Source organism: Bos indicus x Bos taurus, chromosome 22, assembly GCF_003369695.1.
Source record: "Bos indicus x Bos taurus breed Angus x Brahman F1 hybrid chromosome 22, Bos_hybrid_MaternalHap_v2.0, whole genome shotgun sequence".
NCBI classification, from domain to species: Eukaryota; Metazoa; Chordata; class Mammalia; order Artiodactyla; family Bovidae; genus Bos; species Bos indicus x Bos taurus.
Window position 1 is genome coordinate 45,594,309 of NC_040097.1, and position 16,392 is coordinate 45,610,700.

The window sequence follows — 16,392 nt, forward strand, 5'->3', positions numbered from 1 at the left end:
GCAGCGCCTCGACCCCAGCGAGTCTGGGCTGCGGCTGGCGGTAGGAAGCGGGCGAGGCGCCCAAGCAAGAGCAAGCTGATGAAGGAGGAAGCACTAGGGACACGGGACAATGGCCCAGAAAAGTAGCCGAGCCGTGGCGGAAATCGGAGGGAAGGGACCGGGTCCTCACGGGACTCTGCGTCTTGGGGCGGGGGTCTGACGGCACCAGGCACTTCACCCTTCTAAAGGCTCACCCCCATCCCCGGCCCAGGTTTAAACAAACAGCGGGAAAAAAATACACGTTCACAAATATAAGTACATATTTTTTTTCTCTACAGTTTCTTCTCTCTGGGAACCCAATTAGAAGGAATTGTGTTGATTTTGTGCTATTTTTAAAAAAGAGAAAAGCCCAGCATCTGAACCCAGCGCTGGCTTTAAAGGTCAGCAGGAGACCCTTGCCTGGCCAGGCTGCCTCCACAGGAAAAGCGTGAAAAGGCGAAAGGTCGTGAGAAGTATTAAGACATGTGAAGTCAGGGACTCAGAACATGCCAGGCATTAACTATGCCCCGGATGGCTCAGCGCCATGGTCACTAGGCAGGAGGCTCCCAAATGGAGCTTAGCGATGGCCAGAGTGGAGAGTTTGGGAGGGTGAGAGAGAGGGGCAGGCGCTCCCATCTCCCATCCTTGGAAGCCTGGCGCGCCATGGAGATCAGCTTCCCTTGCTTTCTGGAAATAAGTGACACGCCAGATGTCAGATTCTCCAACCTGCTTTTCCATTTCGGATTCTCCCAGCCCTGCACCCCTCCCCCAAGAGAGGACCCCAGGCAAAAAAGGGCACAAACTGCGGCGTGGAGGGCGGGGGAGGGGGTGCGCTGCTTAGATGTTCCAAATGTGATTAGATCGACTGGAGGGAAAAAAGAAATCTAGATGGCTTGAGCAATTGTCTTTGCTGACCTGCAAACGTCAGAAGCCTGTTTTTTCAGACTGTCTCCTGGGCATCTACTTTGCATGTCTGAAGATGACTGGAAAGCAAGAGTGGATTGTTGGGAGGTACAAACACTCAGGGTAATAACGGAAGTTAAGGGGGCTTCCCAGGTGGCACTAGTGCTAAAGAACCCGCCTGCCAATGCAGGAGACGCAGTCCAGGAAGAGACGCAGGTTCGATCCCTGGGTCAGGAAGGGAGAAGGGAATGGCCACCCACTCCAGTACCCTTGCCTGGAGAATCCCATGGACAGAGGGCTACAGTCCATGGGGTTGCACAGAGGGGAATGGACTCTGCTCTGTGATGACATAAATGTGAAGGAAATCCAAAAAGAGGGAATATATGTATAAATATAGCTGATTCACTTTGCTTTTTAGCAGAAAACACTGTAAACCAATTATACTCCCAATTTTTTTTAAAAAAAGCAAAAATAAAATAATTAGAACAGTCTTGCTATATAAAAAGTATCTAATAAAGGCTTTTTTTTTTTTTAAGTGGGGGCGGGGGGGGGGGTTAAAGGAGGGCTCCAAGTTACCCTAACACTCTGGCATGGGGTGATGTCACTGGCTGGGAAAGCCTTGGGCTATGGGCCTCTGCCCCTCAGGGCTGAGTCGAGGCCCCAACTCTGGGATAACACTGGCTTACAAAGACCTTCAAAGAATCATCTCACTTTGACACACATTCTAACTCTAGCAGTATGTTCAGCAGGAGCTTATGGAATTCATTCCTTTGTTGCTGGAAAGCAGTGGCGAGGCCTTGCACTTTTCTCCTTAGGGAGGTATCACTATTCAGGGAACCCCATAGCCAAGTAAAGGGTAAAAAAATACCATTCTAATGGTCTCCCAAGGGAATTCCAGTGGTTGAAGACCTCCACCACCAGGTCTGTAGCCCCTGAAATAGAACAGTCATCACAAAACAATGTCTTAATAGATAAGCCCTTGGAAAATATGTAACTCAGGTTTTGAATAAATTCTATACAGAAAATGAGACACAAGAATAGAAAAACAATAAATAAAAAAGGAACAGAATAATACCTTGGTTTAAATAAAGTGGGCTTGAATTCTCTTCCAGAGAAAGGGCTGCAGTCCTGGCCACGTGGTGAATCATTTATTCATCTCCAGTGTTTCTTGGGAAGCTGGAGTGCTGCTGGCAAGAACATGACCCATTTTCAGTGCCACACCATCAATGTGGAAACATGATCTGATTATGCTTAGGCAATATTTTTAAATATTCAAGTATAAATTAATATATGATTACTTAACTTTGAATTTAAGCAAATGTGTTCATTGTTAATGAGAACCCCCTTCTTCAGTCTGCCCTGGGGCTTTCTCTAACCCAGACTGCTTTTTTAATGTTAGGTCTTTTTATGGACCTGTAAGAAGCTTTAATTAGATATACAGCACTCCACACAAATGACAAGATGGAGCACGCGGGCTTGGATTACACTCTCTGTGATTCAGATCTCCGAAATAACATAATGCCACTGATTTAGGGAAGTTGCTGTTTATTGGAAGGCAACCAGGGAGATGCTACAAATTAGGTTAAGATGTGAAAAGCAAGCCGATTCATGAAAAGAACTGCCATTTTCATCTTGGGACTACCCCCCAAAGCAGCATGTATAACAAGGTTATATCATCTCTAGATATTGTTAATTTTCATAATATAAAAGCATTTCAAATATATTGAAAACAGAGACTGAGGATTCACGTATGGTTCAGTTTTGAGTTGTGACATTTAATTTTATGATTTCCTTTTGCGTATTTAATTAGTCATTTTGTACATTGATACTTGGGCATGTCTGAATCCTGGCTTCATTCCAGTAGGACCAAAATAATACTTCACTGGAATGGCCTGAAGAGTTTCTCAAAGAGTTTCCCTCACTACCCACTTGGCATCCGTTAGCATCCCTAATTCTTTTAGCTCAGATGTTTGTTAAGGCCTGTGCATATGTGTGCGTGCGTGTGTGTGTGTGTGCATGTGTAATATATTCTTGACAGTTGCAAGGAAGGACAGAAAATGCCAGCCCTTAATTCTGCTTCTTTGCAACCTGTGAACCGGGAAACACGGCAGACACTGCGTGGCATTGACCACCTGCCCCACCACTAAGAGTTATATGCCCTTGTGGGCAGACCGCTTAACTTTCCATCTGTTTCCTCTGTAAAATGGGAAAGATGGTGATGATAATGATACCTTTCTTATAAGGTATGTGTAAGGCAGCTGTTCTCCAAGTGTGCTTCCTGGACCAGCAGCAGCAGCTTCTCCTGGTAACTAGACTGAAATGCAAATTCTCCAGCTCTACTCCAGACCTCCTAAATTAGAAACTTGGTGGTTTCTCTGTTTTAAGAAGACTTCCAAGTGAATCTGACACAGGTGAGAGTCTGAGAACCACTATAGATGGGATTAAGGGGGTTTATGTTAGTTGTCCAGTCATGTCCAACTCTTTGAGATACCATGGACTGTAGCCCGCCAGGCTCCTCTCTCCGTGGAATTCTCCAGGCAAGAATACTGGAGGATCTTCCCAACCTAGGGATCAAACCCAGGTCTCCTGCATTGCAGGCAGATTCTTTTACTGTCTGAGCCACCAGGGAAGTATTAAAATAGTGCTGGCACATGGTAAGTAGTATATTAGTGGATTTTTTTTTTTAATTAGTGCAATATGATGTTGCCAAGATACAGTTTAATTCAGGCCACAGGAAGGATGCCCATATTCCTCCAACAAATAAATTCTTAATGCTTAATCTTTTGTCCAAAGACTTTTAACACTGCCTGCCAAACACTTCATGATCTGGCCCCTGCCTTCCTTTCCTGCTCTTTATCTCCAAGTAAACTGTATCTGCAACCTTCCCAGTTTTCAAAAGGGAATTTCTTTCTCATACCTCCAAGCCTTTGCCCATTCTGTTCCCTCTACCTGGAAATGTCAGCCACCCCTTTTCTCCACTCCCTATACCTGGCAATCTCCTGAATCTTCCTACTTACCTTCAAAACCTCAAGTGTCCAGGCTCATCTGTGGCACCCCCAATCCTGCCCAGTCAGAGCCAGGCCTTCTCTGAACCCATACCTCCTTGCACATAAATATTTATTATAGGTTTCATAACTGTTAACTGTTCCATTTTCTCCCTTTGGCTCTTAAACTCCTGGAGGACAAGGATTTCATTTTATTCAAATTTCTATTCATGCAGCTTAGCAATAATGTAGCAAGTAGGCAGCCCAAGTGCTTAAACTTGGGGCATTTTTTTTTTCAGAACATTGTTTTTGGTTTTTTGTGTGGGGGGCTGTATCTTGTGGAATATTAGTTCCCCAACCAGGAATTGAACCCAGGCCATTAGCAGTGATGGAGAAGGCAATGGCACCCCACTTCAGTACTCTTGCCTGGAAAATCCCATGGACGGAGGCGCCTGGTAGGCTGCAGTCCATGGGGTCGCTAAGAGTCAGACACAACCGAGCGACTTCCCTTTCACTTTTCACTTTCATGCACTGGAGAAGGAAATGGCAACCCACTCCAGTGTTCTTGCTGGAGAATCCCAGGGATGGGGTAGCCTGGTGGGCTGCCGTCTATGGGGTGGCACAGAGTCGGACACGACTGAAGTGACTTAGCAGCAGTAGCAGCAGTAGCAGTGAAACCGCAGAGTCTTAATTACTGGACCACCAAGGAATTCCCAAAAACATTTTAAAATTGGAAGATTTAATTTTTAAATAGTTTTACTGAAGTATGATCTGCATACCATAAACCTCACCATTAATACATGGTTATTCAATGTGTGTGTGTGTGTGTGTGCATGCTCAGTTGCTCAGTTCAGTTCAGTTGCTCAGTTGTGTCCAGCTCTTTGTGACCCCATGGACTGCAGCACACCAGGCTTCCCTGTCCATCGCCAACTCCTGGAGCCTCCTCGATCTCATGTCTATTGGTCGGTGATGCCATCCAACCACCTCATCCTCTGTCATCCCCTTCTCCTCCTGCCCTCAATCTTTCCCAGCATCGGGGTCTTTTCCAATGAGACAGTTCTTCACATCACATGGCCAAAGTATTGGAGTTTCAGCTTCAGCATCAGTCCTTCCAATGAATATTCAGGACTGATTTCCTTTAGGATGGACTGGTTGGATCTCCTTGCAGTACAAGGGACTCTCAGGAGTCTTTTCCAACACCACAGTTCAAAAGCATCAGTTCTTCAGTGCTCAACTTTATGGTCCAACTCTCACATCCATACATGACTACTGGAAAAACCATAGCTTTGACTAGACGGATCTTTGTTGGCCAAGTAATGTTTCTGCTTTTTAATATGCTGTCTCGGTTCATCATAACTTTTCTTCCAAGGAGCAAGCATCTTTTAACTTCATGGCTGCAATTACCATCTGCGGTGATTTTGGAGCCCAAGGAAATAAATGTCACTGTTTCCATTATTTCCCCATCTATTTGCCATGAAGTGATGGGACCGGATGCCATGATCTTCATTTTCTGAATGTTAAGGTTTAAGCCAACTTTTTCATTCTCCTCTTTCATTTTCATCAAGAGGCTCATTAGTTATTCTTTGCTTTCTGCCATAAGGGTGGTGTCACCTGCATATCTGAGGTTATTGATATTTCTCCCAGAAATCTTGATTCCAGCTTGTGCTTCAGCCAGCCCAGCATTTCTCATGATGTACTCTGCATAGAAGTTAAATAAGCAGGGTGACAATATACAGCCTTGACGTACTCCTTTCCCGATTTGGAACCAGTCTGTTGTTCCATGTCCAGTTCTAACTGTTGCTTCTTGACCTGCATACAGATTTCTCAGGAGGCAGGTCAGGTGGTCTGGTATTCCCATCTCTTGAAGAATTTTCCACAGTTTGCTGTGATCCACACAGTCAAAGGCTCTGGAATAGTCAATAAAGCAGAAGTAGACATTTTTTCTGGAATTCTCTTGCTTTTTAGATGATCCAATGGATGTTGGATATTTAATCTCTGGTTCCTCTGCCTTTTCTAAATCCAGCTTGAACAAACATCTGGAAGTTCACGGTTCACATACTATTGAAACCTGACTTGGAGAATTTTGAGCATGACAGTTGCTCAGTAGTATCCAAGTCTTTGCAATCCCGTAGACGATAGCCTAGCAGGCTCCTTTGTCCATGGGATTCTCCAGGCAAGAATACCAGAGTGGGTTGCCATTTCCTCCTCCAGGTAATTCAGTGGTTTTTAGTAAATTTAAAAAGTTATGAAACTGTCACCTGATCTGCCCCTGATAGCTTACGGTGAACAATGTCAGATTCGTGATCTCCGAAGAAGATGTAGCTTCCAGACCAGGGACCAGACTTGATCACTCAGGAGCTTTTATGTAGCAGAGTTTTATTAAAATATAAAAGGGGACAAAGAAAGCTTCTGACATAGACATCAGAAGGGGGACAGAGTGCCCCCACTCACTAGTCTTAGCGAGGCCCTATATACTTTTACCAGACCCACTCCCACAACATACACCTAACAATAGAAAGGTCTTACCAGACGCACTCCCACAGTGTACCTCAAGATAACAAGATTAGTCAGAAGGTTCTTGTTAAGGAGAAACATGTCTTCAAGCAAGATAACACTGTTATATTGACTAAGACAAAGCAATGTAGAAAAAAAAAAATGTTTGTCCTTTTCCCCTTGATGCCCCAGACCCCTTTCTCTTTCTCTAGGGCTCCGGACCCCTTTCTCCTCCTTGGGGACCCTGGACTTCTTATCAACTTACCTAGGAATAGACTCTCTCACCCCAATATTTCCATCACTCCCCAAAAGTTTTCCTCTGTCCATGAGCAGTCAGTCACAATCCAATTTCCATCTCTTGGCCACCAATGATTTGTTTTCCATCTTAGTGGTGTCTGACTCTTTGCGACCCCATGGACTGTGTAGCCCACCAGGCTCCTCCATCCATGGGATTCTCCAGGCAAGAATACTGGAGTGGGTTGTCATTTCCTTCTCTGGGGGATCTTCCTGACCCAGGGATCAAACTGAGGTCTCCCGCATTGTAGGCAGACGCTTTAACTTCTGAGCCACCAAGGAAGCCCTTTCTACAAAGTCACTTAAATGAAATCTCAGTCTTTTGTGTCTGGCTTCTTTCACTGAGCATGTTTATCTATGATGCAGCTATATAAACAGTTAGTTCTTTTTTTTGCTGCTGAATAGTATTCTATTATATACACTGCTGCTGCTGCTGCTAAGTCACTTCAGGCGTGTCCAACTCTGTGCAATCCCATAGACGGCAGCCCATCAGGCTCCGCTGTCCCTGGGATTCTCCAGGCAAGAACACTGGAGTGGGTTGCCATTTCCTTCTCCAATGCATGAAAATGAAAAGTGAAAGTGAAGTTACTCAGTCATGTCCGACTCTTTGTGACTCCATGGACTGCAGCCTACCAGGCTCCTCCATCCATGGGATTCTCCAGGCAAGAGTACTGGAGTGGGGTGCCATTGCCTTCTCCAATTATATACACTAGACCTTCTTTATCCATTTACCAGGTGATGAACATTTCACTTATTTTCAGATTTTTGCTATTATGGATAATGTTGTTGTGAATATTTACCTAAGCTCTTAATGGGGATATGCTGTCATTTTTCTGCTGCTGCTGCTGCTAAGTGGCTTCAGTCGTGTCCGACTCTGTGCGACCCCATAGACAGCAGCCCACCAGGCTCCCCCATCCTTGGGATTCTCCAAGCAAGAACACTAGAGTGGGTTGCCATTTCCTTCTCCAATGCATGAAAGTGAAAAGTGAAAGTGAAGTCGCTCAGCCCACCAGGCTCCTCCATCCATGGGATTTTCCAGGCAAGAGTACTGGAGTTACGTTTAACATTATAAGGAACTAACAAATTGTTTTCTGAAGTGACTGTTCCACATTTTACATTCCCAGCAGCAATGTATGAGGGTTCTTATTTCTCCTCATCTGTACCAACACTTGGCATCATTAGACTTTCAGATGATCTTTATTCTAATAAATGTATAGTGGTATCTCCTGTGATATTGATTTGCATTTCCCTAATGACTAGTGATGTTGATCATCTTTTAGTATTATTTTTAGCCACACAAATATCTTCTTTGGTGAAGTATCTATTCAAAACTGTTGCCAATTTTTAACTGGGTCACTTGCCTTATTGAGTTATAAGAATTTTTTATCTATTTCAGATACAGGTCCTTAATAAGATATATGATTTGCAAATATTTTCTCCCAGGCTGCGGCGTGTATTTTCTTCTTTTAAATGATATCTTTGGAAGTGCCAAGATTTTTTACTTCAATGAATTACAATTTAGAAAATTTTTCTTTTATGAATTGTGTTTTTGGTATCATATCTAAGAAATTTTTGCCTGAATCAAAGTCACAAAGATTTTTTCCTGTGGGTTCTTTTCAGGTTTTATAGTTTTCAATTTAACATTTAATCTGTAATTGATTTTGAATTAATTTTTACACATGATATAAATTTTTTAATTTATCTTTTGCATATGGATAGCCAATTGTCCCCAAACCATTTGTTAAAAAGAATATCTTTCCCTAGTTGAATTCCCTTGGTACTTTTGTTCAAAATCAATTTACCACAAACATAAGGATTTTCTAGACTTTCTATTGATTTCCACTGATATATATCTATCATTACACCATTGTAACAGAGTCTTGACAACTATTATTTTATAATAAGTTTTGAAAATGACTGAAACAGTACCCCAACTATGTTGTTCATTTTCAAAATTGTTTTGCTATTCTGGTGTATGGCATTTCCATATAAGTCTTATGGTCAGCTTGTCAATTTCTACCACCAAAAAACTGGTTTTGGACTTTGATTTGAATTGTATATATAATTCAGTTTGGGGAGAGCTGCCATTTTAACAGTAGTGACTCTTTCAATTCATGAAAATGGTATATATCCCATTTAGATCTTTTAAAGTTTAGTGAGCAGTGTTTTACAATCTTTAACTCTCACACATCTTTTGTTATATTACTGTTAAGTATTTTATTCCCTTAAGTGTGCTATATTGTAAATGGCATTGTTCTTCTTCATTTCATTCTTAGATTGTCCATTATCGGTATGTAGAAATACTGGTTTTTGTATCCTCTGACATTCTCATTTAGTAGTTTTAATTGGTTTTTAAGATTCACTAGGATTTTCCAGATACAGGATCAAATCATATGCAAACAAACACAGATTTATGTAATATTTCTTCATCTTCAACCTGAATACATTTCCTCTATTTTCCTTATCTGGGCTAGAACATCCAGTATGCTATTAAACAGAAGTATTGAGAATGGACATCCTTGCTTTCTTCTTAAACCTATGGAAGACACCTTTAGATTTATCACTAGTAAGTCTGATGTTTGCTGTAGGTTTTTTTCTTAGACTCTTTTTTACCTGCCTGAAGAAATTCCCTTATATTTGGAGTTTGAGAGTTTTATCATGAATAAGTGTTGAATTCTGACAACTGCTTTTTCTACATATATTAACATGACCAAGTATGTTCTTCCCTTTATTATATTAATATGACATATTGCCTTAATTTTCCAGATGCTAACTCTACCTGGTTAAAAGACGTTTGCTCCTTGGAAGAAAAGCTATGACCAACCTAGACAGCATATTAAAAAGCAGAGACATTACTTTGCTGGCAAAGGTCCATCTAGTCATAGTTATGGTTTTTCCAGTGGTCATGTATGGATGTGAGAGTTGGATCATAAAGAAAGCTGAGCGCCAAAGAATTGATGCTTTTGAACTGTGATGTTTCAGAAGACTTTTGAGAGTCCCTTGGACTGCAAGAAGTTCAAACCAGTCAATCCTAAAGGAAATCAGTCCTGAATATTCATTGGAAGGACTTTTGCTGCAGCTGAAACTCCAATACTTTGGCCACCTGATGTAAAGAGCTGACTCATTAGAGAAGACCCTGATGCTGGGAAAGATTGAAGGCAGGAGGAGAAGCGGACAATAGAAAATGAGATGGTTGGATGGCATCACCGACTCAATGGACATGAATTTGAGCAGGCTCTGACAGATGGTAATGGTCAGGGAAGCCTGGCGTGCTGCAGTCCATGGGATCGCAAAGAGTCAGACACAACTGAGCGACTGAACAAGTTCCCAAGATAAATCTCACTGGGTCATTTTTTGTTACTGGATTTGATTTCTGTGTTTACGCTCACGTTGTACATTTGGCCTCAGTGAACTTGGAAGTAAATACATTCCCAGAGCCTGTAGATAAGAGCTGTGTCCAGCTGACACCTTCATTTAAGCCTGTGAGACACTAAGGCAAGAACCCAGTCGAGTCTACCTGGACTTCTGACTGACACAAGTCTTGAGTTCTAAGCTGCGAAGTTTCTGGTAATCTGTTTCATACCAATAGAAAACTGCAGTCCATGGGGTCGCTAAGAGTCGGACACGGCTGAGTGACTTCCCTTTCACTTTTCCCTTTCATGCACTGGAGAAGGAAATGGCAACCCACTCCAGTGTTCTTGCCTGGAGAATCCCAGGGACGGCAGGGCCTGGTGGGCTGCCATCTATGGGGTCGCACAGAGTTGGACACGACTGAAGCAACTTAGCAGCAGCAATAGAAAACTAATACACCAACTTCATCCAGTTTTCCTCTGCTATAGAAGACCTGCCTCATGGCAGAGTTAATTTTGAAAAAAAAAAATCAAAATAAATGAAGATTTCTGGTTTCTCTTGACAAAATGGGAAGACTGCAATTTGAGATTTGAATTTCTCACATGTCAAACAATCGGCAAGAGCAGAGCAGTGACTCTCCCCATACTCCTTGCTGGCCCGGGTCTGGGTCCTCCAGTCTGTCAGCCCTCACCCTTCACCCTAGGCCTACATCTCCAACTGCATGCCTGGCCCTGGGACATCTGAATCAGTAGCCACCCTGATCAGCACATGCCCAGCCTGTAGTATGTGTTCAGTAATTATCTGTTGAAGGAGTGAATCAAACCCCAAAACAGGCAACATGCAGGGGAATCTGACAGAAGAGCACATAAATGGATATCTGGTACCACTGAATGGACATAAGGCCGAGGGTGCCATAACCTCAGTGCACTCTGGAGGGGTCAAACACGTGGACCCACAGAGCCTGTCCACCTTCCTGGAGATTTCCTGGAAATCCCATCAACCTTCACTTATACTGCATTTGCCAAAAGTATATCATATAAACAGTCCTAGTTCCAAAGCAGGTCAGGAAATGTTTTCATCTTGTCCCATGTCACCACAGCCCCAACAAGGATGTCAGGACTCCAGTAAGAGAAAAGGAGGAATACTGGTTAAGTGACCAGCAGTTTCAATACCCAGATCATAGAAAAGAACAAGACCAGCACCTCTGAAGCCCTCTTGTGCCCCTTCCCTGTCAGTGTTTTCCCAAAGAATATCCACTCTTGAAACATAGTGTTTCCTCCTTTTCAGCTTCGTCTAAATAGATTCAGACAAGGAATTCCTGGGTGGCCCAGTGGTTAAGACTCCACACCTTTCCTGCCAAAGGCCCAGGATCCATCCCTGGTCAGGGAACTAAGTTCCCACAAGCCATGTGGCATGGCCGAAATAAATAATGAAATCTAACAAGAGACTTATTAATTAGCCTTGAGGAAACCAAGACTATCAGTGAGGGAATTAATCCACCGCTCCTCCTTGAGTTGGTTCTCATTAATTACTCATCTGCCCTTCAACCATGAACAGTCAGGGAAAATGACCAGTGAGTACACCAAGTAGTCTTTACTGGGGAGAAATGAAAAATATTTAAAAAATCAGACCCACGTGACCACTAAATGTCTGGACACAGAATGGACGGCAATAGTGTTGGCCAGAGAAGGGTCTTCAGGCCCCACTCTCCAGTGTAAGGAGGCCTTCAGCAGGGCAGGTGAGCTGCTCAGAGAGGAGGCAGGATGACCAAGGCAGCAGGACTCTGAGGCTCCAGGAACCAGATCTGTATCAGTCAGTGAGAGTAAGCTCAGTGTCCCCACCTCACAACAGAGTGCTAGCTGAAGGTTAGCACTTTGTTGTTCAATTGCTAAGTGGTGTCCGACTCTTTGTGACCCCACGGACTGCAGAATGCCAGGGTCCTCCGTCCTCCATTACTTCCTCGAGTTTTCTCAAATTCATCTCCATTGAGTCAGTGATGCTCTTCAACATCTCATCTTCTGCTGCCCGCTTCTCCTTTGCCCTCAATCTTTCCCAGCATCAGGCTCCTTTCCAATGAGTGCTCTTCACATCAGGTGGCAAAGAATCAGAGCTTCAGCATCAGCCCTTCCAGTGAATAGTCAGGGTTGATTTCCTTTAGGATTGACTGGTTTGATCTTCCTGTCCAAGGAACTCTCAAGAGTCTTCTCCAGCACAACAATTTGAAAGTATCAGTTCTTCAGCGCTCAGCCTTCTTTATGGTCCAACTCTCACATCCGTACGTAACTATTGGAAAAACCATCCCTTTGACTATATGGATCTTTGTTGGCAAAGTGATGTCTCTTTTGCCAAAAGAGTGTGAAGGTTGGGTGGCTTCTGGTGAAACTATGGCCACAAAATATCCTGGGCATCATATGGAATCACTACAGTTCAAATGCAGTATCTCTTTATGAAGGTGAAACTGATCTGTCTCCTCACACATGGGAGCAGACACAATACTTGGCAGCAGGGACCCCAGCCCTGGAGTTGGCATCTGGTAATTGAACGGAGCCAAGCTGAACCATCATGGATGTCAAAACGGCTAACACTTATTTCGTTAAGGTGGTCTTGCAGATAAAGCTTTCCTCATTTCCAGCTCACAATTCTTTTTAGCTGTCCCACCCCACTTCCAAATCAAGGAGAGTTAGATTTCATATAAAAATAAAAAAAGTAAAAGCAGAATAGGGAAAGTTGCTTCAGGACTTAAAACCATTCTTCCAGAAATAGAAGCCCTAGATTCACTTCCAAACCCCAGTCCCTTGACAGGCTTGACTGCAGAGACCAGCAAAGTGACTTGCTCACTTCCCAGCCTCCCTTGCCCTCACAAGAGATGGCCATATGATCCAGTCTGGCCAGTAAGACCTGGGTGGAATTCAGCTGGAGGTGGGGGTGGTATGGGGAAAGCTATTGCTTTTCTGATACAAAAGGACAGCTGCAGCTGGCTCTGGCCTTCCCCTTTCTTCCTGTCCTGACAGTGGGCGTGATGCCCGGAACAGGAGCTGCCATCTTGCAACCATGAAGGGGAGGCCAAGAGAATCAGCGACGCTGGCTCTGGACCTCATGAGCTGCTGAACAAATGCTAACAGCTGCCTGCTCCAGACTTTCTGTACTGTGAAAAAAACTGAAAACTGTGTTCTTTATGCTTACTTATAGCAGGGAAAGCATTTCTAACTGACACAACTCTTATAAATCATTACTTGTCATAAATAGGCCAGAGAAGATGTCCCAAGTTACTACGGGGGAAAGTAGCTTTGGATGCTTGCTCTCAAAGCAAATAGGTATCCATTCCCACTAGGGTCAAGTCAAAACACATAGAAGCCAACTGGAAAGGGCCGGCCAAGGAGGGGATAATATGAGCAGCAAAAAACAATGATTACAGTGGATTAAAATACATTAAAAATGAAGAAAGGGAAATAACCAAGCATGTATCCTGTCTTCCTTGTTTGAACTGAATTTCAGAGAAACCAAAGACGTGCTGTTGCTCAGTTGCTGCTCAGATACTCAGTCATGTCTGACTCTTTGCAACCCTATGGACTATAGCCTGCCAGGCTCCTCTGTCCATGGTATTTCCCAGGCAAGAACACTGGAGTGGGTTGCCATTTCCTCCTCTAGGGGATCTTCCTGTCCCAGGGATCAAACCCATGTCTCTTAGGTCTCCTGCACTGGCAGGCAGGATCTTCACCACTAGCACCATCTGGGAGGCCTGAAGAGATGACAAGGAGAAGAATTCCAGCTGACAGAGACAGAAAGAAGGTCAGAATTAGAAAACCACTGCTTTGGAATACGTGTTGAAATAAAGAATCTAGGCAACAACCATCAATAACTTAAGTAGGGACTTCCCCTGGTGGCTAAGACTTTTCGCTCCCAGTGCAGGGGGCCTGGGTTTGATCCCTGGTCAGGGAACTCTTTCCCACATGCCACAGCTCATGCCACAACCAAAAGATACCACATGCTGCAACTAAGACCTGGAGCAGCCGAATGAATGAGTGAACGAATGAGTAAGATCAGATCAAAGGGTGACAGGGAATTTTGGATGGACCATGCTGATAATACCTGAGCCCAAATTCATCAATTTTCACATCTCCAAAAATGGGACAATCAGGCTTGTGATGTAATACACCAGAAAGTACACAGCATCTTCTGTGAAGTTTTCTAGAAAAAACAACAACAAAAATACCAACTCTAATCCAGTTTATAGGAAACAGAAGCACAAGTTAAATGACACCAGGAGGAAACCACTGACCAAGTCCAGAATGTAGGCTATTCCAGTAGACAAATGACTCATTTCTCCCCCTCCTCAAGGGAATGGCCCTAGAAGAAAATGGGGATTTTTACAGCTGAGTGAAACAACTGTAAAAATACGAGTTACTTAGGAAAATATGGTACATTATGAGTATTACTTCCCATGATAATGGCATTGTGGTTATATATTTTAAAAAAGTTATTCTCTGATAGAATACCTACTGAAATATTTATGGATGAAATGTAATAATGCCTGGAGTTTGCTTTAAAAATATTCCAGCAACAGCCAAACAAATATTGTGTGTGGTGGAGCTGAGCAGAGAGTAGAGAAGAAACAGAATCAGGTGATTCCCCAAAGGGATGCATTGTAATTTTTCCTCCACTTAGATATGGTTGAACATTTTGTATAAACTGTTTTTTTGAACTGATTACTTTAATTGGATTTTCCTGAATTCTAGATGCCAATAGCAACAGAAATGAGAAAGCAATTTAAAAAAAGAAAATCCTGTCAAAGTCCCTGAATTCTGGTTCTTTCCTTCATGATGTTATTTTCATACAAGCTAAAACAAATGCTACCATCCCAAAATGGAATATAAAGCAATGTCATGTGTCTGTACTTGAAAGCACAGTGTTTCTGAGGGTACTTAAGAGATGCAAGTCCTACCCACGGAGAAGGCAGTGGCACCCCACTCCAGTACTCTTGCCTGGAAAATCCATGGACAGAGGAGCCTGGTAGGCTGCAGTCCATGGGGTCACTAAGAGTCGGACATGACTGAACGACTTCACTTTCACTTTTCACTTTCATGCATTGGAGAAGGAAATGGCAACCCACTCCAGTGTTCTTGCCTGGAGGATCCCAGGGATGGGAAAGCCTGGTGGGCTGCCGTCTATGGGGTCACACAGAGTCGGACACGACTAAAGCGACTTAGCAGCAGCAGCAGCAGCAGCAGCAGCAGCAGCAGTCCTACCCAACACCTGTGTTCTCATCCACCTGTGGTTTCCCAAGGCTGTTTCCCCTCTCTCCGCATGTGTTCCCAACTTAGCTTTTGTCACTGATGTCTAATAACTCCTTCATTCTTTTCCATCAGTCTGTGAGCCGTCCTCTCTCCCTCCCACTCTCAGTCAAGGACCAAGAATCAATTCCCATTACTCTCTCTATACTAGGCTGATATTAACACATAGTGCATGTGTGCGAGTAGGTGCTCAATAAATATTTGGGGACTGTATGAACACAATCCAATCTGCTGTGTTTTATACCTGTGGAGTCTGACGTACCAAGGGTTGAAGTTTCTAGGCTAGGACTACATTTCAGAATCAGAACCGTTCCTGAGAACTTACACCTTCTCACTCCTAACCCAAGGCTACTTCTGAATGTCAGGGTTGATTCTAGAAGTCTTCCTCATTATGAGCGGAGCCTCCCTCTACCCGTCCAATGAGCCATTTCCAATGTTCCCCAAACCCCAATTCTCACCACAAATTCATCATGTGCTCTGCTGTGACACTTCTGTATCTTTCCAGAAGACATTACCCAAATCTGTTGTAGGCAGAAAGGATTATAAGTAACTTTATAACAGACAACAAGGTGCTGTTTCTCATCACCACCACCACCACCACCGCCATTCATGAAATCCTCAGCACTCATGCTTTCAGAGCTAGGAACTCTTTGTTTCTTGAGTTTGGGCCCCAGCGTCATGGGGATATACTGTGGCACACATGGCAATCCACTCCTAACTGGAAATGACCAGTTTTCTCTGAGCCTTGCTCACCACTCTGAGCTAAGTCTTCGGCAAGAGGTTCACACTCAGGGAGTCCACCTGGCCCATCTTCAGGAAAGTCCTTTTGTTTCTCTGATACTCCCCAGAGTACAAACCACAGTGATGGAAAGCCACCCAGACATCTGTTTCTCAGCCTTGTTGCTTACTTCAATGTCACAACCTCTGACCCCACCCCTAACCCCAAACTAGATTGGGCAGAGTTTTTTATATATATATAATATATTAATATTAACACTTACAATATATTAATGTATTAAATATTAACATTATAATTTATAATATAAACCTATAATTTA